Raw genomic sequence first — 27,988 nt, forward strand, 5'->3', positions numbered from 1 at the left:
CAATCACTGAACTGATGGGAATTTACCCTTATACGCTATTTGTCTCAATGTAAAAACCTTTTGAAAAGTTACACCTTGTTGAAGGAGGTTTAACTGGGTTTTTAATGGCACATGGAGGTTATAATTATTGATGAACAACTTCACTGACTTTGAAAACCTAATTATCTATTTGTGGAATGTCAGATTTCTCCATTATGATAAAAAAAATACGTAAAGCACTGTTTATAATATTTCATTAGATGCTGAAATAATCCTGCAAATGCATCATAATCTTTTATTACATACTCTATCAAATTATAACAAGGGGGGAATTTCCACGCGGACCCATGGCGTGTTTTTCAGTGGCCCGCTGTTGGTCGGCGGCAGGTTTCTCTGGTTCTGTCACTCTTGATCGGATTTCCCTTTCAATCTGCCCATCGCTGCCAGGTTCCCCAGCGGTGGGGTGCTCGCGATTGATGGGGCCGGAAGATCCCGCCCGCAAGAAGAACTGGAAAAAACCCCCAAGAGTGAAAAGTATTGTCTGCATTTCCTTGTTTTCTGTCTATGAGAATGTTTCAATGTAATTAACTGCTGACCCTGCTGGTTGACATAGTTACTGGACACCAGGAGATCTCTTGGCTTGGTGCCAAATTTAACAACAAGTTATAGATATATAGCACTTTTAACATGATAATAACCCAAGGCACTTCAGAAGGAGCATTACAAAGCAAAACATGACAGTGTTACGAACCCCTGGGCTAGTGCACGTTCAATTCTAGCCCCACTTGACCCGCAGTCGCAACACAATTGAAATTAATAACTAATTCTTAGAAAACACCCAAAGTATTTGGCCCTCAGCTACCCAATAATTACAGTCACCAAGTTTGTAAATGTAAATACAATTTTATTAATATCAGTAAATATAATTAAATATACAGCAAATACAACAGGTTAACTATTATCTAATTCCTAACCACCCACTTAAACTTATTCCACCCTCTACACACACACACACTCACAAACACACATGAGACAGACAAACACAGAGAGGGGACAAGGGGTGTAAAATAATAATGAAAGTAAAAAGGATAAGAGTCTTTGTTTCAGGTGTTTCTAGCACCTTTCTTCAATCTAGGCTTTCAGTTTGAGATTTTCACTATAGATTCATGCAGATTCTGTGTATCTGCAGTTTTTCTGGAAAAGCATGAGGAATGAGAGAAAGCATGTCCTTTCCTCTGAGTGTCCAGGACTCCAACTGTTTCCCCTGGCTCTCTGAAAATCATCCCACTCAGGCAGGACCCAATCATCGAGAATACGGCTTTTTTGCCAATTTATTGGCCACCAGCCAACCAATCAAACCGAGTCCCACCGATTTCTCGGGTGTCTAAAAGTCTGAGTCCTTCTGTCAAAAAGTTAGACGAGTGTTCTCTTTTGTACCCTTTGAATTCCTTACTTCCCCTGTTCAACTTAAAGATACATGTCAATTAAACATCCATGGATAAAAATGGTAACAGCAAAAATAAAGAAAGGGGAAATAAGGGAATGAACAGGGAGGGCACTTACAGCAGCACACCACAAGGAGATATGAGGGCAGATAATCAAAAGCTTGGTCAAAGAGGTAGGTTTTAAGGAGTGTCTTAAAGGAAGGAAAATAAATGTAGAGAAAAGGAAAGGTTGAGGGAGGAATTTCCAGTAATTGAAGGTACGGACACCAATGGTGGGGCAATTAAAATGGAAGTGTAAAAGTCCCAGAATTAGAGAGTTGCACCTATCTCAGACAGTGTTAGAGATGGAGGAGATTACAAATGTAGGGAGGGGGGAAAGCCATAAAAGGATCTGCAAAAATGGATGAGAAAATTGTGGCTTTGCTTAACTGGGGGCCAATATAGATCACTAAGGGATGAATTGATGGTTGAATGGAAATTGGTATGAATAAAGTCATGGGGAGCAGAGCTTTGGATGGGCTCAAGTTTACAGAACTTAGAATGTGGGATGCCAGCCAGGACCGCAAAGGAATAATCAGACCCAGAGATAATGAAGGTGCGGATGAAGGTTTCAGAAGTAGATGACATGGGGGCAGGAACTGAGGCAGCGACATTATGAAGGTGGAAATAGGTGATTGTAGAGTTGATGCGGATTTGAGGACTGAAACTCACTTTAGGGTCAAACCTGATACCAAGGCTGTGAACAGGCCGGCTTAATCTCACATAATCGCAGAATCACAGCAGATACACTGCAAAAGAGGCCCTTTGGCCCATCAAGTCTATACCAACAGCGGAGAAATGCCTGACCTATCTACCTTATCCCATTTGAGAGCACTTGATCCATAGACTTGAATATTCTAATGTTCCAAGTGCTCATCCAGGTACTTCCAGGCAATCGCTTCTGCCACCCTCCCAGGCACTGCATTCCAGACCGACACTTCCTTCCTCACATCCCCACTAAACCTCCTGCCCCTCACTTTTAACTTGTGTCCTCTTAGAAAAACATAGAACACAGAGAAATACAGCACAGAACAGGCCCTTCGGCCGAACCTTTGTCCTAGATTAATCATAGATTATCATAGAATTTACAGTGCAGAAGGAGGCCATTCGGCCCATCGAGTCTGCACCGGCACTTGGAAAGAGCACCCTACCCAAGGTCAACACCTCCACCCTAGCCCCATAACCCAGTAACCCCACCCAACACTAAGGGCAATTTTGGACACTAAGGGCAATTTATCATGGCCAATCCACCTAACCTGCACATCTTTGGACTGTGGGAGGAAACCGGAGCACCCGGAGGAAACCCGCGCAGACACGGGGAGGATGTGCAGACTCTGAACAGACAGTGACCCAAACCGGAATCGAACCAGGGACCCTGGAGCTGTGAAGCAATTGTGCTATCCACAATGCTACCGTGCTGCCCTTAAGAACAAATTAATCTACACTCCATCATTCTACCGTAATCTATGTACCTATCCAATAGCCGCTTGAAGGTCTCTAATGTTTCCGACTCAACCACTTCCACAGGCAGTGCACTCCATGCCCCCACTACGCTGGGTAAAGAACCTACCTCTGACATCCCCCCTATATCTTCCACCATTCACTTTAAATTTATGTCCCTTTGTAATGGTTTGTTTCACCCGGGGAAAAAGTCTCTGACTGTCTACTCTATCTATTCCCCTGATCATCTTCTAAACCTCTATCGTCCCCCTCATCCTTCTCCATTCTAATGAGAAAAGGCCTAGCACCCTCAACCTTTCCTCGTAAGACCTACTCTCCATTCCAGGCAACATTCTGGTAAATCTCCTTTGCACCTTTTCTAAAGCTTCCACGTCGTTCCCAAGATGAGGCAACCAGAACTGCACACTCTACTCCAAATGTGGCCTTAACAAGGTTTTGTACAGCTGCATCATCACCTCGCGGCTCTTAAATTCAATCCCGCTGCTAATGAAAGCCAGCACAAAATAGGCCTTCTTCAGAGCTCTATCCACGTGAGTACCAACTTTCAAAGATCTATGAACATGCACCCCAAGATCTCTCTGCTCCTCCACATTGCCAAGAACCCTACCATTAACCCTGTATTCGGCATTCATATTTGTCCTTCCAAAATGGACAACCTCACACTTTTCAGGGTTAAACTCCATCTGCCACTTCTCAGCCCAGCTCTGCATCCTATCTATGTCTCTTTGCAGCCGATAACAGCCCTCCTCACTATCCACAACTCCACCAATCGTCATATCGTCTGCAGATCTACTGACCCACCCTTCAACTCCCTCATCCACGTCATTAACGAAAATCACAAACAGCAGAGGACCCAGAACTGATCCCTGCAGTACGTCACTGGTAACTGGGCTCCAGGCTGAATATTTGCCATCCACCACCACTCTCTGACTTCTATCGGTTAGCCAGTTCGTTATCCAACTGGCCAAATTTCCCACTATCCCTTGCCTCCTTAGTTTCTGCATAAGCCTACCATGGGGAACCTTATCAAATGCCTTACTAACATCCATGTACACTACATCCACTGCTTGACCTTCATCCACTTGCTTGGTCACCTCCTCAAATAATGCAATAAGACTTATAAGGCAAGACCTACCCCTCACAAATCCGTGCTGACTATCCCTAATCAAGCAGTGTCTTTCCAGATGCTCAGAAATCCTATCCCTCAGTACCCTTTCCATTACTTTGCCTACCACCGAAGTAAGACTAACTGGCCTGTAATTCCCAGGGTTATCCCTATTCCCTTTTTTGAACATGGGCACGACATTCGCCACTCTCCAATCCCCTGGTAGCACCCCTGTTGACAGTGAGGACGAAAAGATCATTGCCAACGGCTCTGCAATTTCATCTCTTGCTTCCCATAGAATCCTTGGATATATCCCGTCAGGCCTGGGGGACTTGTCTATTCTCAAGATTTTCAAAATGCCCAACACATCTTCCTTCCTAACAAGTATCTCCTCGAGCTTACCAGTCTGTTTCACACTGTCCTCTCCAACAATATGGCCCCTCTCATTTGTAAATACTGAAGAAAAGTACTCGTTCAAGACCTCTCCTATCTCTTCAGACTCAATACACAACCTCCCGCTACTGTCCTTAATCGGACCTACCCTCGCTCTAGTCATATTTCTCACATATGGCCTTGGGGTTTTCCTTGATTCTACCCGCCAAAGATTTTTCATGCCCTCTCTTAGCTCTCCTAATCCCTTTCTTCAGTTCCATCCTGGCTATCTTGTATCCCTCCAGCGCCCTGTCTGAACCTTGTTTCCTCAGCCTTTCCTCTTAATGACCCTTCAACTAAGGGGAACAGCTGCTCCCTATCCACCCTGTCCATGGCCCTCATAACCGTGTACACCTCGATTAGGTCACCCCTCAGCCTTGTCTGCTCCAATGAAAACAACCCAAGCCTACCCAACCTCTCTTTATAATTTAAATAAAAGCAAATTACTGCTGATGCTGGAATCTGAAACCAAAGAGAAAATGCTGGAAAACCTCAGCATGTCTGGCAGCACTCTTTGACAAAGGGTCATCTGGACTCAAAACATTAGATCTTTTCTCTCCCTGCTGCCAGACCTGCTGAGATTTCCCAGCATTTTCTCTTTGGTTTCATAACTTAAATGCTCCATACCAGGCAACATCCTGGTGAACCATCTCTGCAACCCCTTCAGTGCAATTGCATCCTTCCCATAATGTAGTGGCCAGAATTGCACACAGTACTCCAGCTATGATGTCACCAAAATTTGGTGGAGCTCCAATCTGACCTCCCTGCTTTTGTAATCTATGCCTGAATTGAGAAAGGCAAGTGTCCCATATGCTTTTTTCACCACCCTATCAACATGCGTTCCCACCTTCAAAGATCTATGGACACACACACCATGGTCCCTTTGTTCCTCTGCACTTCCCAGTGCCATGCTGTTCATTGAATACTTCCTTGTCACATAACTCCTTCCAAATTATATCACCTCACTTTTCAGGGTTAAATTCCAGTAGCCACTTATCTGCCCACTTTACCATCCCGTCTATATCTTCCTGTAACCACAGAAACCTCACTGTTAACCAACCGGCCAATCCTTGTGCCATCCGCAATCTTACTGATCTATCCCAACAGTCATATATGTTGTTTATATAAATAGTGGACCCAACACAGATCCCTGTGGCACGCCGCTGAACATTGGCGTCCAGTCAGTAAAGCAGCCATCTGTCATCACCCTCTGTCTCTTACAGCTAAGCCAATTTTGAATCAACCTGATCAAATTACCCTGCATCCAATGTGCACTTGCTTTCTTTATAAGTCTCCCATGTGGGATCTTGTCAAAGGCTTTGCTGAAATCTATATAAACCACAATCTCAAACTGTTGCGAGTGAAAGGGTTGGAATTATTATATTACTGAATTGCAACATAAATATTACTCATTTGTCTTGCCGAATTGTATTGAATTCTGATGGGAAACAGTCAAAGGCTTCCAGATGATGGCAATTTATTTATTAAGTAATAAAATAATATCCTTGTGAGTTTTTTCACTTTAATACTTTGATGAGTAAAACAAATAAGTAAGATTACATTGAACTAACAATTATGATAATACACTACACTCTGATCTGGTCACACCTTCGCTCTAGCTGTTCTACACACACACACTAACTAAAGAAAGAGCGGGAAACTCCTTACATAGTTCCTGTTAGTGTTGCCATCTAGTGATCATCTGTCTGCACTGGTTTCACATTAACTAAAATGGGACACATTTTTTGCACTGAGGTTTTGAAGACAATAGCTTCAGTCTTCCTAATATTTAGTGGCATAAGATTTCTGCTCATCCAGCACTGAGAATTGGACAAGTAGTCTGAAAATTTAGATTTGGGGACAAGTGAAGAAAGGTAGGGAGACAGAAAATTGATTGTTGTCAACATATGTGTGGGGCTGGATTCTCCGATCCCAGGCTCAAAAATCGCATTCGGCGACGGGGCGAAGAATCCGTTTTGACGCCAATATTTGACACGGCAATGGTTTCTGTATTCTCCGTCCCCTGAAAAGCGGCGTACTCTAGGATTACGCTGCACCGATTATCCATTGCCTGCCTGAGGCCTTCCCCGCAATGCTCCGTCCCTGACTGGCCAAGTTCCCGACAGCGTGGGTTACGTGTGCTCGCACCATCCGGGAACCTCGTGTGGCGGCTGCAGACTCAGTCTGGCACTGCCACAGTCGGGGGAAGGCCGATCCGCGGGCAATGGGGGGCTTCATTCAGGAATGGGGGCACTGTGGGCAGGTGGGGGCACCTGAACGGCCAAAGGGGGCTCTACTTTTGTGTTCCGGGTCCGCGGGCTGAGTCCGTCATGAAGCACGACCCGGCCGCTGCAAGCCCCCGCTGTGCTTATGCGCGGCCACGGCCACGGACCTGGAAATGCTCAGGGATGCATCGGCAGCGAGAGCTGCGAACTCTACGCTGCCTCCCTGCTAGCCCCCAGCAAAATGGGAATCATTGGCTGTTTTGCGCCAGTTTTCCTGGCGTAAAAAAACACTGTTTTCACGCCGGAGTGGGGACTTAGTCTCAAAAACGGAGAATCGAGCCCATGAAATCTGATGCTATGTTTTTGGATGATGTCATCAAGGTGCAGCATGAGAAACAGAAAAGGGAAAAATAGATCTTTGAGAGAAAATCAGAGGTCATTTTTTTTACTTTATTTGCTCTTGGGATGTAGGCAATGCAGGCAAGGCCAGCAGTTGTTAGCAGACCCGAATAGCCCTCGAACTGAGTCACATTTTAAGAGTCAACCACATTGCTTTGGATCTGGAGGCACATGTAGGCCAGACCAGGTAAGGACGGCAGATTTATTTCCCTAAGGAGCATTAGTGAACCAGATGGGTTTTTACGGCAATCAACATTGGTGATCATTAGACTTTTAATTCCAGATTTCTTGATTGAATTCAAATTTCACCTGAGGAAGGAGCAGTGCTCTGAAAGCCAGTGTTTGAAACAAACATGTTGGACTTCTCACTGTGCTCAAATTTCACCATTTCCCGTGGTGGGATTTGAACCTGGGTCTCCAGGGCATTATTACCCTGGGTGTCTGGATTACTAGTCCAGTGGCCACTACGCCACCGCTGGCGTCAGTGTTTAGGGAAGAGTGAGCTATTCCATTGGGATGAGCTCCACCTGAACCAGGCTGGGACCAGTGGCCAGGGTAATTATATAATTAGAGCTGTGGACAGGCTTTTTGGAAATAGTGTTGAGGGATCAGGGAGTGGCTCTCAAGGTCACGGCCAGCTTGAAAAGACTTGAGGGGGAATAGGGGGGAAGGTGGAGAATATTGTGAGTTCAGGGCTAGGGTTATGGTGGGGGTACTTTAGAGGAAGTTTGACCCAGTAGGCAGAGGAAGAGAGGTAAATGCAGGTGGTTTGACATTGAGTGACAAAGAGGTGCAGGACATCCTTGCACCTGTAGTTGGAGGCTATTATAGAATAAATAGAGAAGTTTAAGAAGCTGTTTTGCAGTAGAGAGATGAAACAGATTCAAACTGTTGTGGGGAAAGGGGAGGTCCATCATGGAAACTGCTACATATTTGTTGGGGGAGGTTGCGGGAGGGGGAGGGGGGGGGGATTTTCCAGTTAACAAGCTACTCTGCAGCCTCAGCAACACACCTGAGAGAGGTGACTGTTACTGAGAATGCAGGAGAACACAAGGGCAACATCGTTTTGCGACACCCTTCCAGAAAATCCTCCTGAATTCCTGGAGGTTTTGGTCGAGAGCTTACCCCCTCGATAGGTCATGGTGTTTCGACACAACCTGCTGAGGAATAATTCCTTTACCACACATTTTAAGAAGGAGTTTGAGATATTTTACTCGGTCAATTCCCCTTCGGAGGTTACCCCCTCTATTCTGTGGCAGATATCCGAGGCTTTTGCTAGGGGGGTTGGTTATTTCTTATACAGTCAATAAAAGGCACAGAATTCTGGAAAACCAGCACCGGTTGGAGGTTAGATTGGAGGAGGGATATAGGAGAGTTCCTGGCTGGCAGTTGTCAAGGGAGGTTAATGCAGCTCAGGTGGCCCATGATTCCTTGCTGACACAGTGGGCCGAGAGGAATCTAAAGTTCGCAAAGAGTCTGGGAATAAGCCAAATAAATACTTGCCGTTTTTGACCACATTGAGGACTAGCTCGAAGGCTATCCCCTCTGCATACGTCCAGGGATAATAGATGGATAAGGACCGAGGATATTAATAGGGCTTTTTAGGATTTTTATGCTGAATTATGTAAATTGGGTCAGTCTGGTGATTTCTTGATGCGTATGAAGCACTTCTTCTCGTCCCTTGAGCTTCCTGTGACTTCAGAGGATCAACATTCAGTCATGGGCAGCACGGTAGCATGGTGGTTAGCATAAATGCTTCACAGCTCCAGGGTCCCAGGTTCGATTCCCGGCTGGGTCACTGTCTGTGCGGAGTCTGCACGTCCTCCCCGTGTGTGCGTGGGTTTCCTCCGGGTGCTCCGGTTTCCTCCCACAGTCCAAAGATGTGTGGGTTAGGTGGATTGGCCATGCTAAATTGCCTGTAGTGTCCTAAAAAAAAGTAAGGTTAAGGGGTGGTGGGGGGTTTCTTGGGTTACGGGTATAGGGTGGATACGTGGGTTTGAATAGGGTGATCATTGCTCGGCACAACATCGAGGGCCGAAGGGCCTGTACTGTTCTATGTCTATTAATGCAGCTATCTCGAAATGTGAGGTAGCTGTGGCCATTGGAGAACTTCAGCCAGGCAAGGCCTTTGGGCCAGATGGTTTTGGGTGTGTGTTTTACAGGGAAATACCTGGTTACTAGATACATTAGTCAGTATGTACTGTCAGTCATTCTTTTGAGTCAGCTCCAGGAAGCGAATATTTTTCTGATGTGGAAGGCAGGCAAGAACCCGGAGGAGTGTGCCTCCTACAGGCTAATCTCGCTTTTGAGTGTTGATTTGAAATTGTTGTCTAAGGCTTTGGTGGGATGTTTAGAGGAAATGATCCCAATGATCATCAGGCAGGACCAGACTGCTTAAAAAAAGGGTCAGGTTTTGAGCAATAACGTCAGAAGGTGACTGAATGTGATACAATTTTCCAGAAGCGGGCATTTGGTGGGTTAATGATCTCCTTGGCTGCTAGAAAGCTTTTGAGCAAGGTGGAGTGAAATTACTTAATTTATACGTTGCGGAGATTTGGGCTGGGTGAGGAATATGTTAAGAGGATTCAGGTTTTGTACTATTAGCCTTTGGTGGCTGTGCTCATGAATGGTTATAGATCTGAAAATATTGGTCTTCAGAGAGGGAGTTGGCAAGGCTGGCCCCTGCCCCCTTGCTGTTTGCACTGCCCACAGAGTGTTTGGCAGAGGCTGACAGGCAGGATCCCTTGATATCTGAGCTGCGCTGTGGGGGGAGGCAGCATAAGATAACGCTTTACGCTGACGATGCGCTTTTTTGGAAACCGGATGTTTCCGTTCCCTCGATCATTGACATGCTAGATAGATTTAGCACCTTTGTCGATTATAAGATTAATTTTACAAAGTGGGAAGCTATGTTAGTGAGGGAAATTTTCCTTTCAGGTAGTCCCCATCACGGTTCACTCATCTGTATGTTCCAATTACCCTCTTTCTCAAATAAATATATGGGGCCAATTTTCCTCAGTTAATTGCATCTATGGACTCGTTGGTCCTTCCTGCCAGTGCCATGGCTGGGTAGGATTAGAAACATAGAAACATAGAATTCCTACAGTGCAGAATGAGGCCATTTGGCCCATTAAGTCTGCACCAACCATCTGAAAGATCTCCCTACATAAGCCCACTCCTTCGCCCTATCCCCATAAACCCACCTAACCTGTAATTCTTTGGACTCTAAGGGGCAATTTAGCATGTCCAATCCACCTAACCTGCACATCTTTGGGCTGTGAGAGGAAACCGGTGCACCTGAGGAAACCCATGCAGACACAGGGAGAAAGATGCAAACTCCAGACAATCGCCCAAGGTGCTAATTGAACCTGGGTCTGCAGCGTTCTGAGGCAGAAGTGCTAACCACTGTGCCACCATGTTGCCCTTGATTAAGATGAATGCGTTGTCTAGATTGCTGTATCCCTTGCAGATGTTGCCAATCTTGGTGTCTGCTCAGGTCTTATAGGAGATTAATGCAATGATTAGTTTGTTTATTGGGAATAAAAAGAAGCCTTGTCTAAGGTTCACCAAGTAGCCCCTCCCAGGTTCCAATGGGGGTCTGCGGGTCCCGAATATTAAACTGTACCAATTAGCCTCTCATCTTTGGATTGAAAGGGAGTGGGTTAGAATGGGCCTGATCTCCATTTGACTTAACATCGAAGCATCAGTCAGCTTTCCCTTTGCATGTTATTTTATGGGGACTTTATGTCGGATTCTGCGAGGTGCGAAAATCCTATTATTTACATAGAACATAGAATTACATAGAACATACAGTGCAGAAGGAGGCCATTCGGCCCATCGAGTCTGCACCGACCCACTTAAGACCCCACCTCCACCCTACCCCCATAACTCAATGACCCCTCCTGAATGCATTTGCATACTAAGGGTAATTTAGCATGGCCAAACCACCTAACCTGCACGTCTTTGGACTGTGGGAGGAAACCGGAGCACCCGGAGGAAACCCATGCAGACACAGGGAGAACGCGCAGAACGACAGTGACCCAGCGGGAAATCGAACCTGGGACCCTAGCACTGTGAAGCCACAATGCTATCCACTGTGCTACCGTGCTGCCCCGGTATTATCTCTAGAACATGGAGGATAGTCAGTCAGTTAGAAAGAAGATCTAAACTGAACCTCGCTCTTTCTCCCACCCTGAGCAGTCCAGATCTTATGGATCATTGATTCAACACTTGGAGAGAAGACCAGAAGAAGACCAGAAGACAAAGGAGCAGAATTAGGCTACCCGGCCCATCGAGTCTGCTCCACCATTCAATCATGGCTGGGATTTTTCTCATCTCCATTCTTCAGACTGCCTGTTTAAAATTGATACTGGCCCTTCCTTTGAATTTTTGCCCCTAAATACTTACCGCGGTTCCAATTCCAGATGCAATTTCTGACCTTCTGTTAAAATCTGCTTCATCGACTGATCTGTTGAAGCTGCTCCACTCTTCTGCTTCATCTTTACCTCAACGTCTGAGTTCAGCTTTTCTCCTTCTTCTGAAAATATATTTTTTTCTGATCTCCTCCTCATCGGTTGTTTTCTGTTTGTCAGCTGCTAGATCTTTAAACTAGCAACACAAAAGAAATAGATTGCAGATACACATGAATTCAAAGCAACATTAACAGAGGTTTATTGAATAGGTTTTTACTATGCAAGGCTGGGACTAGACTAGGGTAAAAAGCCCAAGTAGTCAATGATGGCATGCATGCCACGTGACTCGGTTCTTAAAGAGACATTACTCACAACTACAATAACCCACATATAAATCAAATTGTGTTTCCTGATCATCCTTTGAGCAACTATGCCAACAATTAGACATTCTGAAACACAACATTTTTAAATATGTGCAACTTATATAATTTATCTACAACAAGACAGCTTTTCTTCTTGACTTCTATTTCCCCAGTGTAAATAAAATCCTGATTTCGGTGGAGCCTAGACGGTTAATTAGCAGATTTTGAGTTACCCTGTGTTCTGTATTTGTACTTTAGGTACCTTGCTGTCTTGGGAAAGCGACCTGGTAACTAATCTTGATGAGGTGACATGGGGTAGTATGTGGGATTATGCCAATAAACTTTGGTGTGCAATAGAATGAAGGAGGCTTTGTTCCAGATACTGCACTGCTTGCATATCACATTGCATTTGTGACACAGGTTTGATCCTGTTATATCCCCGATGTGCCTAAAGTGCCTGGTAGTCGAGGATGATTATCTACACTGCGTATAGACTTGTGTCAATTTTTAATCCTATTGGTCTGATGTAATGTTGCTCATTCTGGGTGAGTGTGCTTAACACTCACCTTGGCTCTGTTTCTTGTTCTAAGCTCTGGAGTCGCCAGGTGTCGTTACGACACCGCCACAAGCTTCAAGGTGAAGTTCAAAGCAATAAAACCGTACACCAATTAGTAAGTCCAAACAACTAGAGTTTATTATAATACAATTATAATAACTACCCATACACACGCTAAAGGATTAAACTTACTCCTACCGCTAAACAACTAATACTTATCTCGAAGGAACTGCTGGGTCAGGGAACAAGGCCTCTTGCTCTGCTCTGGTCTGCAGACTTTGGATTGTTATCAATTGCAAAGGGTGTCAGGAGTGCCTATTTCTGGTAGCGGTCATCGTTAGGCACTTACTTGTTGGTGGCTGCTGCTCGACGGCTGGAGTAGAAGACAGGAGCCCGGAGACTGAACCATGTGTGGAACCTTTCTTTTATAGGTCCCAGGGGGTCCGTGCCCCTTTGGGAGGACTCCCTTACCTGCTTGGAATCGATTGGGTCTCTTCCCAATCGATATGTTTGAACCCCCCCAATCATAGAGCAGTTCCTCGGTTGCTGGGGCGGTTCTTGGGACCTATTGTTTTGGGCTTCTCTGGCGCGACAGGGTCTGGCCTTCCATAGAATGTATCGATTTGTACTTAACTTGTGTCCATTGTATCTGGGACTCGCCCGGTATTGCCTCATTAGTATGTTAACTGGTTTTCTTTCACCGTGCTGTCTGGTCTCTGCAACAGTCAAAACCGGTTTCTGCAGTCGTCCCAATATACAATCGCCTTGCAAGCTGCTTGCTTTCCAACATGTCCATTTCCCCTGCATTCCTTGCAATCTTCCATTTTGTGTTGGGCAGTGGCCACCCCAGGTGGCTACAGTAAGGAGCCTGAGAGGATATTTGACAGGGCCTTAGAATTTGATCCTTTGTTCCTAATTCTGAGTCTTCCAGATATGAGAAATTTTGACATTAATGAAAAAGAGGGCTGTGAAGCATTCTAACTTTTTCAGTTCATAAAAATATCCTCTGCTCCTGGATCAGTGACGAGTATCCTTTAATTCAAAACCGCCATTAAAATAATCATGGAATGCTTCGCTATGGAATTCCTGTTGTACGTCTGATGCATTCCGTAAAATGTGGGACCAGAACAGGTGCCGGAGTGTGGAGACTAGGGGATTTGCACAGTCACCTCATTGCAGTGTTATGTAAGTCTACTTGTGACAATAATAAAGATTGTTATTTAAAAAAAAGAAGCTGCAGGAAATTTGAAGTCAAAGGAGAAAGGAAGAACTAACATTGGAACAGGATACCAATCACTGAAGCTAAAGATATAGCTGGAAGTGGAGACCTGTGTGAAATTGGCTGAGGAAAAGTCAGATAGACATTGGAACCGATCATAAGTTTGGCGTCCTTATTTAAGGCCTTTGGAAATAATAGTGTTCTGCTGGGGACTGAGTTCCTGAGATTCGTGTAGAACTTTGGCTGCTGTGGCAATTCAATACAAAGGAGTTCTGAAAGCAGAGTTGGAAAACTTGGAGGTGGATCCTTGATGAAAACAACTGAGGGAAAGCATGCATGAAAAGAAGATTTGAAAATGTGTCTTTTTGAGAGTGGAGTTTAGAAATACTCATGCGACAATCATCAGGGAGGGGGGAGGGGATTTGAGGAGACACCTACAGAAGTTCAATCAGGTGGCAACATCCACTTGGTTTCATAGTGGAGTGTGTCTAACCATAGTCAGCTTGTGAGTTTAAAGGGAATGTATAAGGGATAGTTTTCTCGACAAATATGTTGAGGAATCAAGTATTGAGCAGGCCATCCTAGATTGGGTATTGTGCAATGAGAGAGGATTAATTAACAATGTTGAGGTGTGAGATCCTTTAGGGAAGAGTGACCATAATATTCTTCATTAAGGTGGAGAGTAACACAGTTACATCTGAGACTAGGGTCCTGAACTTAAAGAAAGATAACTTTGTTGCTATGCAACATACATTGGCTAGGATAAGCTGGCAAAGGATACTTAAGTGGTTGATGGTGGATAGATAATAGCAGACATTTAAAGAACACATGGATGAACTTCTACAATTGTGCATTCCTGTCTGGCTCAAGAGTAAGATAGGGAAGGTGGCTGAACCATGGCTAACAAGGGAAATCAGAGATAGTGTTAAAGCCAAAGAGGAGGTATATAAATTGGCCAGAAAAAGCAGCAAGCCTGAGCACTGGGAGAAATTCATTATTCAACAGAGGAAGACAAAGAGTTTAATTCAGAAAAGAAAAATATAATACAAGAGTAAGCTTGCAGAAAACATAAAAACTGACTTCAAAAGCTTCTGCAGACATGTGAAGAGAAAAAGTGTGGTAGCACAAGTGATTAGCACTGTGTCTTCACAGTGCCCGGGTCCCAGGTTCAATTCCCTGCTGGGTCACTGTCTGTGCGGAGTCTGCACGTTCTCCCCGTGTCTGCGTGGGTTTCCTCTGGGTGCTCCGGTTACCTCCCACAGTCCAAAGACGTGTAGGTTAGGTGGATTGGCCATGGTAAATTGCCCTTAGTGGCCAAAAAGGTCAGATGGGGTTGTTGGGTTACGGGGATAGGGTGGAAGTGAGGGCTTAAGTAGGTCGGTGCAGACTCGATGGGCCGAATGGCCTCCTTCTGCACTGTATGTTCTATGTAAGACAAAGGTCCCTTACAGTTAGAATCAGGTGAATTCATAACGGGCAAAAAAGAGATGGTAGACCAGTTGAACAAATACTTTGGGTCTGTCCTCCCCGAACAGACGCCAGGATGTGGCGACTAGGAGCTTTTCACAGTAACTTCATTGAAGCCTACTTGTGACAATAAGCGATTTTGATTTAATTTCTTCACTAAGGAGGACACAAATAACCTTCCAGAAATACAAGGGGGCAGAGAGACTAGCATGAAGGAGGAACTGAAGGAAATCCTTATTAGTCAGGGAAGGCTAGAGTCAATTATTAAGAATGAAATAACTGGGCATTTGGAAAGTGGGGACATGATCAGTCCAAGTCAGCATGGTTTCACTAAAGGAAATCATGCTTGACAAACCTTCCTGGAATTTTTTGAGGATGTGACCAGTAGAATGAACAAGGGTGAACCAGTGGATGCTGTGTATCTGGACTTTCAAGAGGTTTTTGACAAGGTCCCACACAAGAGATTAGTGAGAAAAATCGGGCTCATGGTATTGGGGGTAATGTATTAGCATGAGTAGAAAACTTGTTGGCAGACAGGAAGCAGAGAGTAGGAATAAACAGTGCTTTTCAGAGTGGTAGGCAGTGACTAGTGGGCTACCGCAGGGTTCAGTACTGGGACCCCAGCTGTTCACAATATGCATTAATGGTTTGGATGAAGGAATTGCATGCAATATCTCCAAATTTGCAGAAGACACTAAGCTGGGTGGCTGTGTGTGCTGTGAGGAGGATGCAAAGAGGCTGCAGGGTGACTTAGACAGGCTGGCTGAGTGACAAATACGTGGCAAATGTAATATAATGTGAGTAAATGTAAGGTTATCTACTTTGGTGGCAAAATAGGAAGGCAGATTGTAACTGAATGTGGCAGTTTCGGAAAAGGGGAAGTGCAACAAGACCTGGGTGTCACGGTGGAATAGGCGCTGAAAGTTGGCATGCAGGTACAGCAGGCGGTGAGAAAAGCTAATGGCATGCTGGCCTTCAAAGCGAGAGGATTTGAGTATAGAAGTAGGGATGTCCTGCTGCAGTTATACAGGGCCTTGGTGAGGCTACACCTTGAGTATTGTGTGCAGTTTTGGACTCCTGGTTTGAGGAAGGACATTCTTGCCATTGAGGGTATCCAGCGAAGGTCCACCAGACTAATTCCCAGGATGACGGGACTGACATATGAAGAAAGACTGGATCGACTGGGCTTGTACTCATTGGAGTTTAGAAGAATGAGAGGGGATCTCATAGAAACATATAAAATCCTGATGGAACTAGACAGGCTCGATGTGGGAAGAATGTTCCTGATGTTTGGGACATCCAGAACTAGGGGCGTCACAGCCTAAGAATAAGAGTTAAGCCATTCAGGACTAAGATGAGGAAGAGCTTCTTCTCTCAGAGAGCTGTGAACTTGTGAGCTCTACCACAGAAAGCTGTTGGGGCTAGTTTGTTGGATATGGCTGGGCGTGGCTATTGCGGCAAAAGGGATCAAGTGGTATGGAGAGAAAGCAGGAGTGGGATACTGAATTTGCATGATCATACTGAAAGGTGGTGCAGGCTCGAAGGGCCAAATGGCCTGCTCCTGCACCTATTTTCTATGTTCCTATTATATTATCCTTAAAATCTGTGAACATTTGTGAAGATAAGTGGGGGTGAAGGAGTATTGTATTACGCTCTATCTTTTCACGTGGAATAATTTTTTTTGTTGAAAGTCAATTGGTAACCTTGTAACTCTAGTCCTCCATGATTTCTTTAAAAAAGTGAACATTGTGATCTTTTGAACCAGGGTTCCATTCTGGGATGTTCCCGTCCAGTTATAACATCAACGGGGGTCATAGCTAGCAAAGGACATTTTGTAAATCAACAAATCAGACGGGCTTCATTTTTTCCCCCCCATCTAGACACTAAAATAACAGCTATTGGACCAGCTGTTAAATACCAATAACATTAACCAAAGTCAGTAAAGTCCAGTTAAGTAATAAAACCAACAGATGATCATACACCTAGCCAGGTATAAGGCGATGGATATGTAAAATCTGAATCAATAATCGCAATCGTAAGGGATGAGACTGTCAAGGAAATATATAATGTGGTAATGTTTCAAAAGCCACGTTGCCCCAGAAGATCCAAATAATAATAACCTTTTATTGTCACAAGTATGGTTACTGTGAAAAGCCCCTAGTCGCCACACTCTGGCACCTGTTGGGCAAGCTGGTCGGGAAATTGAACCCACGCTGCTGGCCTTGTTCTGCATCACAAACCAGATGTTTAGCCCACTGAGCTAAACCAGCCCAGCCCTTAAATAGCTCTGAGCACAGGCCATAGATATGAATGCAATGGAAGATTAAACTTTAAATAGTATCAGCCCCGAGATAGGCCATTTTCCAATGGAATACAAATAAGATGGAAAAAGGCCCATAATCAGAGGTACCTGGCCAGGTCATCCTCAAAAACATGATCCTGAAGACGGCACAAGGGCTGGATTCTCTGCTCCCGACGGCAAAATCGCGTTCGGTGACGGGGCGGAGAATCCGTTCTGCTGCCATTATCGAGAGCAGTGCCGGTTTTTGTATTCTCCGCCCCCTGAAAAGCAGTGCCCTCTAGGAGCACACCTCGCCGATTGCCTGAGGCCCACCCCACGATGCTCCATCTCCGACCGGTCTAGTTCCCGATGGCGTGGGTGATACGTGCTCACACCATCCGGGAACCTCGCTTGGCGGCTGCAGACTCAGCCCGCCACCGCCACAGTCAGAGGAGGGCTGATCCGCGGGCAGAGGGGGGCTTCATTCTGGGCTGGGGGCACTGTGGACAGGCAGTCCGGGGCACGCGAGTGGCAGAGGGGAGGGGGGGCACTACCTTTGCGGGTTCAGGGCAATATCGACAGCAAGAGTTGCGATGCCTCCCTGCTAGCCCCCAGCAAAACGGGGAATCGGTGGCCGTTTTGCACCAGTTTTCCTGCTGTAAAAGATCACAGTTTTCACACCAGCGTGGTGACTTAGTCTCCAAAACAGAGAATCCAGTCCAAGCTATGCCATTCCTACATTGATAAAATTACTTTCTAATCTAATTCCAAAGTTGACTGAAAACAAATGTTTCTGTCACATCTAGTCCAGGCAATTCATCTTCAGTGCATTATCCCTCTGTGGATTAGCAAACATCCTGATTGAGTGTCTTCATTATTTGGGAATGGATAAAATGAATAACTCCTTCCTGACAGTCATTCATGACAGGGGGGAGACTAAACGTTGACACATTTTAATAGACATTTGTGAACAAGCAATTGTTTTGAAAATATCCACACTTTGAGGTGTACCACCAGGAGGGCAATAGCACCAAGAGCTGAAACATTCCCATCTTCTATTGGAACAGAAGTTATTTATTCTGCTCCTGAAGTACTTGCTAAGGATGAGGAGGTTAGACAGTAACACAAAGGCGTGACTGCCGAAGAAAGTGATGACCTCAAAGAGATGGAAATTCAAATTTACTTTCTGGATATACATGTGGAGCTAACTTTAAGACAATGAACTTGTTTTCTACAAGGGCCATTGGAACCAAGACCAAAGAGCCCCCCCCCCCCCTTTGAAAGGGGTTTAATATACTATGCCTTCAAAGATTATGGGGCCACTTCGTGTACAAAAGGTTAGGAGGTATTACTGGATTACGGGGTTAGGGTGGAAGTGTGGGATTAAGTTGGGTGCTCTTTCCAAGGGCTGGCGCAGACTCAATGGACCGAATGGCCTCCTTCTGCACTGTAAATTATCTGATTCTATAAATTCTAGGATTATCTTGAACTCTGCATCTGCATTCCCCAATGATCATTACTTATAAATGAGGTGACGTGTTTCATATTGCTCATAGAATGTAACAGAGGTTGGGGGATGAAAGAAGTGTAAGAGATGCTCCTTGATTTCGGTTTTTATACACAGCCATTATTTTGCTACTGGTATATCTGGGGGTTCGTTGTTAAATCGCCCCCATTGTATTAATAGATAAACCATGGATCTTGCTGATCCTCTCGCCCAAGATGTTCCCTGACCTGCTGAGCATTGCCAGCAGTTTGTTTTAATGTCAGGTTTTCAGCATCAGCAGCACTTTGCTTCTTAACATATTCATTTGCAAAAGGCAATTTTTCCGTTATATTTTTTAAAATTTTGTTTGTTGCCAATGCGTAATTCTGAGGTCCGCACTGTTTCTAATGGCCCATCACCTATTTGATTGTTTCAGATTGTTTAGTTAAAGCGAATTTTGTGAGGAGCTGGTTGTCTTTACCTGAAACCACCTGACGGATTTTTTCCCCCCACTTCGCTTCGTCTGGGAAACGCTTCCATTGACTGCAAGGCTCTCTCTGCATTGCCGATATGGGCAAAATGCCGCTGGTGTTGGAAATCTCAAATGAAAACAGACACTACATGTTGGAAATCCTCAGCAGGTCACACAGGAGAGGGGAACAGAGTTAACGTTTCCGGTCGATAACCTTTCATCAGAGCTGGAGAGATGTAACGGCATGTAACATCTCCAAGTTTTTTTTCCAATTCTAATGAAAGGCCACCGACCTGAAACTCTGTTCCTCTCCACAGGTGCTGCCAGACCTGTTGAGAATTTCCAGCATTCTCTGTAATTGGCAACACTGTAAATTGGTGGTAAGCCTGAAGATGCAACCTGGAATTGGCTTTGGCGTGTTAACACCGGCGATAGATGTGAGCCTAAAAAGAATTAGCACCTTGCCGCACAGGTGCCGTTTGCAGTTACTGTGGGACAGGTTGTCTGGGGAATAGCTGCTTGTGGATGTGACAGAACTTTTAAACTCACATACAACAACATCAGCGGTCATTTTCTGAAGTGATTTGATCCAACTTTCCTTGTCAATTGTCGTCAAGGAAAATATTATTTCCTTTCAGGATAATTACGGGTGGCCTTAATTTTACGTTGACAAATCTGCAATCGGCCTCAACGTAAGTCCTCCAAATGTATATCAAACTCTGGAAGAAATTTCGATCAAAATAAGAGAAGACTGATTTATTATAAAATGCCTTGATGAACGCATCTTTGTGTATGTGTTGATTCACATAAGAAATAGAATTATGTGTGAACTGATGTAACAGAAGATTAAATATTCTTGTCATGAGAACTGCAATCTTCCGCTGTTCCGACTGTGAAATGGTTAATTTTGTCACACCATGCAAGTGCTTGTCTCATCAACTGAGGCAACTGCAACCAACATTGATTTACAGTTTCTCATCATGCAAATGAAAGTTTTACCGACTCATAGTCAAAATAAACAGCAGTTTGGAGCAAATGGCAGATTAATCTTGTTTGAATAAAGTGCTTCGCTGTCCTTCAACAGCCAGTTACAAGAAAAACAGTACCTGATTAGAAACGAAATACTTTCATCCAACTCTTTGCAATCTAGTAATAGTTTGATGTTATTCAATGTCACATCGCTGCCTGAAATGTCTTCCTTTTCAACAGCCTTTAATGGTGCAGTTAATCGGGTATCGAGTTTGAAACATTCGTTTCTAAAGCGAGTTCCTTTGAAGCACCTGTTGCTTTGGGATGGTTTCACTCCGCTCTTCCAAGATTGTTTAAATTCTCATTTCACTACATAGTCCCACCATCTGTTAGCCGAGTCTGTTTGGACAACAAGCAAATGTGAACAAGCTCCGCTCAGATTAAATGTATCTTTTCGTCAGCTTTTGTTTCAACATTGGAAGAGTCTGTCGCATGCCTAGAAACGTCAACAGAAAAATGTATGTAGCTGGGTACAGGCATTGTTACTTTTCCTCTCAACCGTCTTAGTCAATTACAATATAACTTGATGCTTAACTGTGTAATGTATGATTGTTTTTAGGTGTCGAGACTTAAAATCGTCCTTCTTTCAAAATAATTCTGCTTTCATAATAGTTTTTCCATTGAAGCTACATAAGTAAACTAACTTTGTTTATTGTTTTGTATTCTTGTTTACCCCATGTTTACAATGTGGTTCGCTAGCATGGTTCAGTGGAACATACATAGGGCGCACTGGCCAATTTTATTTCTGAGCCAACAACTCATTTTTAAAGTGCATTTAACTTCGAAAATGTGCCAAGGTGCTTAACCAAGATGCTCTGACCATAAAAAAGATTTGACATTTACATTTTTTTTGACATTTTCCGAGACAGGGGGAAAAAAACTCAGGAAAGGGTGACCAATAACTTGATCGAAGATAAAATATGTTGGATATAGTCGGCACACCTGGCAGCATCTGTGGAGACAGACAGAGACTCTGTTTCTCTCTCTCCAAGGATGCTGCCAGACTTATTTTTTTTCAGATTTCCAGCATCCACTCAAAACTTTGCTTTTATATTAGCTTGATTAAAGAGATAGTTTTTTTCAGGAACACCAATAAAAGAGAAGAGAGAGATGGGGAGGTTCAGAGAGGGGGTTTCAAAGCTTGGGGGGTGGGGGCAAGGCAGCCACAAGCAGGACTGTCAACGATGTGCGAAAATCTCAAAGGCTTCCAGTGACTGAGGAGCCAGGGGTGCATTTTAACAGCCAGGTCTAGAGGTGACAAGGGCATGAATGAGGGTTTCAGCAGCAGATGACTCAGGGAAGATCAGAGCTGAGCAATGTGAGAACGGTGGAAATAAGCAGTAATGGTGATGGTGGGACTACGTAGTCAGAGACTCAAATGGGTAATAAAGACCTCAAGTTTGCAAATGGTCTTTTTCAGCTGAGAGATGAGAATATTAGACTGGGAACTGAGTTTACAGACCTAATTTTTAGTTGGAGGAAATGTCTGCTTATCCAGTATTGTGGATTGGACGTGTATTAAGGGTCTAAGAAGGTGTTGGTGAGATGGAGCTGAGTCGTTTTGGCATACCCGTGTAGCCAGCTGTGATTTTTTTTGGATGGTAGTGCTGATCATTAATTTGGGAATTCCAGATGTAACAGAGTAAGAGTGGGAAAAGAAGATGGGTTAGAAAGGAACCGAGCAAAGGCAGTTCAGTTGGGCAATGGGGAAGAGGCCTTGGAGGAGAATAGTATGGTTGCTGGTGGTGAAAGCTGCCATCAGGTTGAGAAGGCTGGTCAGTTACAAAGAATATCATTTATGAATTTTGGGTCAGATCCCAGCTGAAAGGGAAATGTAACTTTTAAGTTTCTTGGGAAACAGAAACTGAAACAGAAACTAAGATGGAAACTTCAGGTTTCTGAGAAAACTGAATCTGGTTGAAACCAGATAAAAAAGACACAGAGACATCTCAGCATAGATGAACCAGTGGTTCTGAGCAGGCAGGTTGAAGGAACAAGAATGCTTGCTCTGGGAGTAGGGATAAGAAAAAATAGGTTACTGCCATTGCTTCAGTCCAAGAGATTCAGTCAATTTCCAAACCAGGTTAATAATTTGCCTTTAATTCTACGGGACATCAACCTTAGCTAACTATCTTTTATGAGGGAATTTATCAAATGGCTTCTGGAAATCCATATAAATAATGTCCTTTGTCAACTATTTTAGTTATCGCTTTAAACAATTCAAGCATGTTCATTAGGTGGTGAAGTAGTGGCATTGTCACTGGACTAATAATCCAGAGACCCAGTGTACTGCTCTGGGGTTCCAGGTTCAAATCCCATCACTGCAAATGGTGAAATTTGAATTCAATAAAAATCTGGAATTAAAAGTCTAGTGATGACCATGAAACCATCGCCGATTGTCAATAAGAAAAACCCCACCTGGTTTACTAATGTCCTTTAGGGAAGGGAATCTGCCATCTTTGTGTGGTCTGGCCTATATGTAACTCCAGACCCACAGCAATGGGGTTGACTCTTACTGCCCCTCGAGGGCAATTAGGGATGGGTGATAAATGCTGATGCGCCCACGTCCCATGAATAAAAAATAAAAATAAAGTTGTTGATCCTTTAGTCGATCAGTTGAAAGATTTCAAAGTGCTTAGTCATCATATCCTTAATTATAGATGCTAGTTATTTCCAGGCAACAGATTGAGGTGATCTATAATTCCTTTCACCTTTCTAAAAAAACTGAACAACAATTTTCCAATCTAAAGGAACAGTTCCTAAATTGAGGGAATGTTGGAAAATTATAATTAGGCATTTACAATATTCTCACTGACATCCTTCAAAATCCTAGAATAAAAGCCTTGGGGATTTGTCACTCTTTAACATCATTCATTTCTTTAGGGTGACCAATCATCCCATATTTTACATGATCATCCCCTATTTTTTATATTTGGTTCGCCTCACGGAGGAAAACATCTTGTGATACCATTTCTCCTATATTTCTATTTGTGCCTCAAAGTCAGGACAGGCTTAAAAATTCTGGTCTCCATGGTGGCAATTTGAGTTGACTCTGGCTGCTGCCTTTGACTCTTTGCTGGAGTGCAGTCACACTTGGCCGGGTGCTCCTGCCGTGAGGAAGAGCAGGAATGATGCAAGATGAGGCTGCATGGCGAGAGTGGGAGTGGTGGCTTGAGCAGGTCCAATCAGGTACTAGTTAGTGGTGGCGGCGAGATTGAGACAGAACCAGAGGAGAGAGAGCTTAAAGAGCTCAGGAACTGACACTGACGATTCGGAGCTCTCGGAACCAACTTAAAACATCTATTTACAGTCTATTGTGCTAGCAATTATTTTTGGCACATTTTTCTTCAACGCTGTTGTTTTGTTTATGTTAATATTGGTGATTATTGCTTGTGGCATTTCCAAAGGATAGGTTTAAAGACCACAAATTTACAAACAGACAAGAGCTTTATTGGCAAGGCGTTTATTCGATAGGTTGCAAAGATAAACTGCCCATTTGCCCATGCAAACGGCCGATGATATGATCAATACGTCATGTGACTGGACTCTTAAAGTGACATGTTCTGATTAGGAACAATCATGAAAGATAACACTTTTCTCCTCCTTTATATTGGAGGTTCTTGAAATGAAACACAAGATAAGGCTAATCAAAATTTACAATATGAATAATTAATAAACACAACAGTCAACAAGTTTGACGTTTCGGAGGACATCAAGTTATGTGTGGTTGTCAGTGAACATCAGGCCTCTGCTTTTCCCTGTTGACTGCAACCCCTGGTGTCTTTGGTTTAGTCTGGACGTCATCCGCAGTTGTCTCAGAGTCGATGCATGTTTGCAGGTTGACTTGGTGTTGACATGTCCTCAATGTTTCTGGTATTGTCAGGTCGTCAGGTCGTCTAGGTCTTCACTTTGCATAATTTGTTGTGGATTCTTGGTTGACTGTCTCTGGCAAACTAGTTCTAGTTGCTAATTGCTGATCAGTGTGTCTTCTCCATCCCAAGTTTGAACGGTGTCGGAGACTGGTCCTGTCTATGCTAAGAAAATAGGAGGTATCCACTTCTTACCGGTGGTATAGTTCTTCTCCAATACTTCCTGACTTTTCTGAAAAACATAGGGTTTAGCCCTGTTCTCACATCGCAAAAACCTGACTTTGCGGTTTCCTCTCAAAAATTTATCTTCTTAGGTGGCTTCAACAAATTAAATGTTATGCATAACTGATGTTTTACCATGAGTAATGCTGGAGAACTTTGGGTTGTCGAATGTGTTGTATTCCTTAATGTGATCAGGAATTGGCTTAGTCATTTTGACAATGATCCTTGCTCACGTGTTACCTTTAATGAGGGCTTCATTGCCTGAACAAACCTTTCAGGCAGCCTATTCGTGGAAAGATGATAAGGAGCGGATCTCATGTGTTGGATTCCATTCTCCTTTAACTTGTGAATTCTTTCAAAATGAACTGTGGTCCATTGTCACTAACAAGTTGTTCAGAGTAGCTGAATCTTGCAAAAACTCACCCAATTTTTTTATTGTTCTCTCCAAGGATGCAGTCTTCATAATGGGGACTTCAAGCCATTTCGGGTGCGCATCCACCATAATGAAAAACATTCATCCTTCAAATTGCCTGGCATAATCTACATGCACTCTTTGCCATGATCCTTCTGACTATTCTCATGGGTGCAATGGCGCTAGAGGCAGCAGATTTCAAACCTTTGCACTGGTCTAACGCTGTGCCTGCTTTATCCTCTATTTTACTATCGAACCCTGGCCACCAAAAATAGCTTCTGGCGATCTCCTTCATCCTTATGATCCCACAATGACTTTCATAAAGTTGGCTTAGGACATGTTCCCTTAACAACGGCGGAATGATGACTCTCGAGGAGAGAACCAGCCTGTACGGATAATTTGAGTCTTCGGTGCCACAAAGTACCATGTCCATAACCTCTGACAGGAGTGGATTATTTCCACTCTTAAAGTTACCTTGTTCCATGAATACACAACACTGCTCCAATTCAATACTAGATACATTGGGATGTCCACAATTTTGACCTCTATCTAAACTGTACATACTGACACAATTAATTATTCAACATGTCCACCATTTCCTAATTTTATTTTCACCATTCGCAGTTTCCTCATTTGCCCAGACAGTGACTGCTCCTGACCACCTTCTTATTTTTGAGTTCATTTTGATAATCTTTACAAGTTATTTTTATCTGCTCTTGTTGTAGTTTTACTATTTTATGTCACCTTTGGTGTTCTTGTGCAAATTGTTCCCATTTCCTAGGATTTGTGGTACGCTTTGCATTTTTGGATACTTTTTCTTTCCGTTTCATGTCATCGCTTTAGTTAGAAGTGTGAGGTGATACATTTTGGCAGGAAGAACATGGACAGACAATATAAAATAAGGGATAACATTCTTAAGGGACTGCAGCAGTGGGACTTAGAGGTATAGGTGCATAATCATTGAAGGTGGTAGGATAGGTGGAGAGAGCGGTTCAAAAAATATGTAGTACCCCATGCTTTATTAATAAGGGCATACAATACAAGATCAAGGAGGTAATGCTGAACTTATACAGGACACTAGTTAGATAACCTGGAATAATGTGTGTCATTCTGGGTGCCACAATATAGGAAGGATGTGAATGCATTCGAGAGCATGCAGAAGAGGTTTACAAGAATGTTTCCAGGGATCAGAAACTTCAGTTACGAGGATAGCTTGGGGCTGTTCTTGTAGATAAGGCGAAGAGGAGATTTGGTAGGTGTTCAAAATCATGCCGTGGTTCAACAGAGTAGATAGGGAGAAACTGTTCCCACTTGTAAAACAATCAAGAATGAGAGAACACAGATTTAATGATTTGCAAAAGAAGCAAATGTGATGTGAGAAAAAATGTTTTCACATGAGTGGTTCAGGTCTGGAATGCACTGCCTGGAAGTATGGAGGAGGCAGGTTCAATTGAGGCATTCAAGAGGGCATTGACTGGAAATAATGTGCAAGGGTTTGGGGAAAAGGCAGGGAATGGCACTAAGTCATGATGCTCGTTTGGAGAGCAGTGTAGAAACGATGGGCCAAATGCCTCCTCCTGCGCTGTAAACATTCTCTGATGGTTATGAATGGTATTTTTATTGGCAAGTTGAGATTTTTCTTGGGTATAAACTGGTTGTGTCACAAATTCTTTTGTGAATACCTCCCACTGATCTTCTGTCATTTTACCCATTAGCAGATTTGCCCAGTTTAGTTTACTGTGGACAGCCTGTCTTATTGCATTGAAATCAGCCATACCTAAATCTTGAATCTTAACATTTGCTTCACCTTTCTCCATTCAATCACTATCTTGAACTTGATCATGTTAGGATCATTATTGGATCAAATGTTCGTACATTAGACTGTTCACTAAATCCGATTCACTACTCATTACTAAATCTAATATCCATAGCCCCTTGTTGGCTCTGGACAAATTGTTGCAGAAAACTAACCCAGATACACTCAACAAGTTCACTACCTTTCTGACATGTTGTAATCTGTGTATCCCAAATATACATTAAAGTTAAAACCTCCCATTTAAACCACTGGCTACATGCTTGTAATCGCTGTTATTGATACAACCTGCCACCTCACAGCTACCCGGAATCTATTCACAACCTCCACCAGTCTTCAATCCTTTTTTTATTTCTTAATTCTACTCATAAAGTCTCTACTGCCGGATTATCTCCCTTATCATTGAAGTGATTTCATCCTTAATCACTTAAGGCACTTAATCATTAAATTCAAAGATACCTTGACAGTATTTATGAAATTAAAAACGACTCAATGTCGAAATGTGGTATAACATTAAGGCCTCACCAACCTCTTTAATGATCTCCTAAATCGCCTGTATGCAGCCGTTTTGATCATTTCTGCACTCCTCAAACAGCTCAGCGTCTGTGCTGAATCTTATCGCCCTCTGCAGGTGCAAATCCTTGCCGTGGGCTTGTAGCAAGGGAAACAGAATTAAATACTCAGATGAATTGAGAAAGCCGAAACACGTCTTGGAGTGGCTGAAACGATCTCCCTCAGTCCTGAGTTGTCCCTGCATAATGTGTTTGGAAACGGTACAGAATACGACTGGCCGGCAAAGGAGCGCATCGCATATACTATAAACGCCGGGCATCAGAATGAACACTGGTGGATTTCTATATGTTACATTTTTTTTTTCCGCTCATCCCTCGTTGCAGCAACCGATTTTATTTTACTCAACTTCTGGCTCCAGTGACACATCCATCACAACCCTTCCTGCAAAATTGAGTGTGGGGGGCGGGAAGACTCTCAGGTCCTGATTTTACATCGAGGTCTCCTTGAATGCAACAATAGCTGATGGTTATGAACCACCCACACGATCTCAGAGCAGGGAAGTTCTACTGCGTCCTCAGTCTTGCGAATGGCTCCTGGTATTCCGCACATCAATGTGCATGCAAGCCATCTCGCCTTCTTCTAGAGGCACTGGGCTGCCAACAGAGTGGAGAAGTGGAACATGTCGAGCTCTGCTATCGCCTACCGAAACCGTCGGGCGTGATTACGTTTCCTGAACTTGTTGCTGGGGGACTGTGAAAGCTTTTTATTTGAGGGATTCTCCTGCTATTGC

At 43.8% G+C, this 27,988-nt stretch overlaps 1 long non-coding RNA gene across 1 annotated transcript; it reads right to left on the reverse strand.

Moving 5' to 3' along the window:
* Positions 1-311: 311 nt before the first annotated feature.
* On the reverse strand, positions 312-27,353 carry LOC119954662. Its single transcript, XR_005458288.1, has 4 exons — positions 27,215-27,353; positions 20,447-20,708; positions 11,493-11,693; positions 312-487 (listed from the first exon to the last, which is right to left on the reverse strand). It is a non-coding gene; the product is annotated as an uncharacterized LOC119954662 (long non-coding RNA).
* Positions 27,354-27,988: the final 635 nt, after the last annotated feature.

The sequence above is a fragment of the Scyliorhinus canicula genome, chromosome 20, assembly GCF_902713615.1.
Source record: "Scyliorhinus canicula chromosome 20, sScyCan1.1, whole genome shotgun sequence".
NCBI lineage: Eukaryota > Metazoa > Chordata > Chondrichthyes > Carcharhiniformes > Scyliorhinidae > Scyliorhinus > Scyliorhinus canicula.